Below are 5,004 nucleotides of genomic sequence, written 5' to 3'. Positions count from 1 at the left end.
GATCAGCAAGTGCAGAGCATTATAAAGGCCTTGGGTTCAGGTCAAGTTGTTCCTAAAGGCTATTCTCTGCAGAATGGGTTGTTGTTGTACAAAGGGAAGGTTTACTTAGGCACTTGTGGTGCTTTGAAGACTGCTATCTTGCATCAGGTCCATGACAGTCCCTTGGGGGGTCACTCAGGCTTTCTTAAGACCTTGCATAGGGTAAAAAGAGACTTCCATTGGCCTGGTTTAAGGACTGATGTTAAGAAGTTAGTGAGAGAGTGTGATATTTGTCAGAGGTTGAAATATGAGACTTGTAACCCAGCTGGTCTTCTGCAACCTTTGCCAATACCTGAGAAACCTTGGATGGATGTTAGTATGGATTTTGTTGAGGGGCTCCCTAAATCTCAGTTCAAGGATGTGGTGTTAGTGGTGGTGGATAGGTTCACTAAGTTTGTTCACTTTGTGCCATTGTCACACCCTTACACTGCAGCCAAAGTAGCCCAACTTTATATGCAATATGTTTTTAAATTGCATGGTTTACCGGCCACTATTGTCAGTGACAGAGATCCCATCTTTACTTCACAATTTTGGCAAGAGTTGATGAGGCTTCAAGGGGTTAAACTTGCTATGTCTACTGCTTACGACCCCCAAACAGATGGCCAAACAGAGGTAGTTAACAAGAGTTTGGAGCATTACTTAAGAGCATTTGCTGCAGACAAACAACATTCTTGGGTGGAATGGTTACCCTTGGCAGAATTTTGGTTCAATACCAATTTTCATGTTTCTCTTAAGATGACACCTTTTGAGGCATTGTATGGTTTCCCTCCCCCAAGACTCTTAGATTACATTCCTGGCACTACAAAAGTAGAGAGTGTGGAGGAGCATTTACGAAGTAGACAGCAATTGATTGTATTATTGAAGCAAAATCTAGTGGCTGCTCAGGTGCGTATGAAGGTTACTGCTGATAAGCACAGGACTATGAGAGAATTTGAAGTTGGAGATTGGGTCTATCTGAAGCTGCACCCTTACAAACAAATGTCCTTGAGGCAGAAACGTTTGGGAAAACTATCACCTAGATTCTATGGTCCTTTTCAGATATTGCAGAGAATTGGTCCTGTCTCTTATAAATTAGACTTGCCACCTGAATCCAAACTTCATCCCACATTTCATGTTTCTTGTTTAAAGCAAAGGTTGGGTCAACATGTGATGCCTCTGCCTTCTTTACCACCTGTGGATTCTGAGGGCATTCTCAAGCCAGAGCCTATTGCTGTGTTACAAGAGAGGTCTCATCATCTGCGGAACAGGTCTGTTACTCAGGTCTTAGTTCAGTGGCAAGGTGAACGAGTGGAAGATGCTACCTGGGAGGACCTATCCTTGCTGCAACAACAGTTTCCACACCTTGTGGGCAAGGTGTTTTAAAGGGGAGGGTATTGTTAGAATAGCAAGTGCATGTGCATCGGATTAATTGTAGTAGATTGTAGTGTTGATTGATTGTAGTAGCTAGCTGATTACAAATTGTATTGGTTACTAGTACAGCTGGCATTAGTAGTTATAACTGATTGTATTGGCTGGCATGAGTTAGTTACATCAGTTCCTAGCATTAGTTAGTCACGGGCATGAGTCAGTTACATGAGTTCAAAAGTTAGTTAGTGGGCGGGAAGAGTATAAGACCAAGATAGTGGACTGTACTGTGGACTAACGAATAAGCATTTTCTCAATTCATTTTCTTCTTAATTCTTCTCTGTTCCATTTCTCTTCTTCTGGAGGACCAGCTGACCTCGAAACCAACTAGATAATGAAAAGTGAGTCACTACTTCATAAAATCAAAATGTTCCCTTTTGCAAATGAACAGTTTCGCAAATAATCAAAATAAAATATTCGCTTTCGCAAATGAAAAGTGACTACAAGTGGCTACTTCATAAAATCAAAATGTTCCCTTTCACAAATGAGTCACTACTTCCACTTTGCTTGGAATGAGTTGGTCCTAAAACCATTTAGTTGGTAGCCAAAGTGACTCACTTTTGGTCCTAAAACCATTGAGTTGGTAGTCACTGTTGGTCCTAAAACCAAAACCAAAACCCAACGTGCAAATGAAAAGTGACTACCATTGAATAGGAACGAGTTGGTTTCCTTGCCTTAGAACCAAAACCCAACGTCCTATACTCCTATAAGAACCCAACGTCCTCTGCCCTTAACTCGTTCCCTTCCTTTCACTTTGCTAGGAACGAGTTGGTTTCCTTGTCCTAGAACAAGAACCAAAACAAAACCCCTCTACTCCTCTAAAAACCAAAACAAAACCAAGCGTCCTCTACTCCTCTAAGAACCAAAATGCAGCCTATGCAGCCTCCTCTACTGGGTGAGAATGAATATATCTTTTTAACAATTTTTACTTTTGTTGGTTCATTTCATACAATTAATTTTCTCTTGGTTACTATAGTGAACGAGCTTAATCCAGAGGTTATACTTGCTGCTCAAATAGTTCTTGGCCTGTTTGTTCTCATAATCACACTCCTCGCTCTTTCCAGGTTTTTAACTAACAACACTTCTATGTTGATACCTACTAAGTGTGTTTTAATTTTACATAATTTGGAGCTTCCAATATAAATAAGTTGAAACAAAGTGTGCTTTGCTTCATGCTCTGTTTTTATTGGTTTGTTTGAATTGCGTAGCTCGAATTGTCCGTGGTATGAGGTTTGCATTTTCTTTTTTCATTTTGCAGAATCTATATTGTGTGGATCTATTGTGGTTTGTAATGTTCTATGAATAAAGTGATTTTAGACCAATACTTGTTGAGGGCTTAGGAAAATTTGAACCGTTTGTTTTTGCGATTGTTTTCGTGCAAGTCATGCCCTGTTTTTCTTTATTCTCCAAACTTGCTGAGGTTTATGAATAATAGTGTGGATCCAAGCCTTTCTCTTTCTGCTGGCCAGTTTGGGAAGTTTGAATTTTCCTGTGGTTGTGAAAATTTGAACTGGTTTTCTGATTGTTTTCGTGCAAGTCATGCTCTGTTTTTCTTTTTCCTCTTATACTAGTTAAAGTTTATGAATAATGGTGTGGATCTGGTTTTATCCACAAAAAAAAGAAAAAAAAAGTGTGGATCTGGGTCTTTTTCTTACTGCTGGCCGGTTTGGGAAAATGTTTTGGCCTCCATAACCAAATCCTCCATTTTGGGCTCATAAACAAAAAGGTGGATTTGGATATATTTTTATAGAAGCCCAAATCAACATGGATAAGTCACTCTTTATCATCTTCTCTTTTGGGAAATGGTTCTTAGTTATTTTCCTAATTGCCAGTCAGAGATTATGATTGATGCATATCTAATTGCTCATTTATATGATCTGGAATTGAGTTTCCATATTTTGGTTTCCTTTACAAATCAAATAAGGGTTGTCTTTTTGGAATAAGTTTGCCTTGTCCACTTGAGCTATTTTTTCCTTGTCCCATTTCCTATGTGGTACAATAGAGTACTTTTCAAAAGCTAGATTTGGGCATAGCATAAGCTTCAAGTCCAAATACTCCAAACCATTTGGTTGACCCTAACACATGTAGATAATTGGTCCAAAAAATTAACATCTCTGGTGGATGAGAGTTGAAGACATCTAGATTTAATGGGTTGACCAACATTTTAATCCGACTAGTAAATTTAATTTTGGGCCATTTAACTCAATTAAAAGTATGAATAATTTTTTCCCCCCAAAAATAATCCAAACACTATTCCAATCAAATAATTGCCAATATGATCATAAAAATAAAAACCATGGTAAAGGAAAATATTTTTTTTTTTAAAAAGTAAATATTTTGTTGTTGTGACTAATAATACATTAATTTGTAAATATTATACAATGAAATTCGTTGTAACCTTAGCATCACTTGCACAATAAATCTAAGGACAACATTTTTTATGATTTGTTTCGCAACTCTTAATATGACTTATTGTATAACAAAAGTAGTATTGGAGTATAACAAAAGTGGTATTAGTAATAAAGTTTATTGAAAATAATACTATTCTAATCATAACCGTTTACGTCAACAATTACCAGTTAAAAAATATTATATCCTCAACATTACTCTTTTTATTACATGAACATTAGCAATGTGTGTCAAGATGCTTAAATTAGAATAGTTTAAAGGGAGTGCTACTTACTCTAAATAGTAGTATTACTCTTTCTTCTTATAATTATGAGAGTTAATTAACAATTGTGTTACTCTTCCAACTTCCAACATCCGTTTTTATTGGATACCACGCTACTCCTTACTATTGTGTACCATTGGAATGATTAGCATTACTATTATAATCTCTTTAGCAAGGCAGAAATTGTCCTCATAGATATATAGACTCAAATAAAAATATTTATTAGTGTATGACATTGTTACAGGTTATAAGAGGATAAAGGTGTGAGGATCTTCTAGAAATTCAGCTTGTTCTGTACCGTGTAAACTTCTTATTATTCTCTGTACGATTGAATACATTCTTATTAATTAAAAAGTCCTGGGGGGTGGGGGGACATCCCATGACATGGGAAGACATATTAAAAAAAAAAAAGAAAAAAAAAAGAAAGAAAGAAAGAAAGAAAAGGGTAGAGGTAAAATTACAAAAATATATATTTCTCTCTCAACTCAGCTGTCTCTCTCGCCTCACCCTCACTCACTCTCACTCTCACTCTCACTCTCATCCGCCCCTCATGGTCTTACCCAGTCACCCTCACCCTCACTCTCATCATGTGGTGGTTGCTGTTTGTCACGGAGGAGCACGAGACTGTTAGATCGGAGAGAGATATGATGATCGGAGGAGCTCTTGGTCGTGTTGAGGTCAGGCGAAACCCAGAGGTGGGATTGATGGCTGAAACCTCCGCCGTTGGAGCTTTGGTGGTCTGAGTTCTTCCTTTTTTGTTTTTTGGGTTCATTTGACAGTCTAAATACTCTGTACTGTGTACTAAATCATAATTTGCTTGTCATTGATCTTGTAGTTTAGTGGTAGTGTCTAATCTCTTCCGTGACAAATATTGGATTCGAATACCCCTC

Source organism: Quercus suber, unplaced genomic scaffold, assembly GCF_002906115.3.
Source record: "Quercus suber isolate HL8 unplaced genomic scaffold, Cork oak 2.0 scaffold_603, whole genome shotgun sequence".
Classification (NCBI taxonomy): domain Eukaryota; kingdom Viridiplantae; phylum Streptophyta; class Magnoliopsida; order Fagales; family Fagaceae; genus Quercus; species Quercus suber.
Note: the sequence above shows the minus strand (reverse complement) of the source record.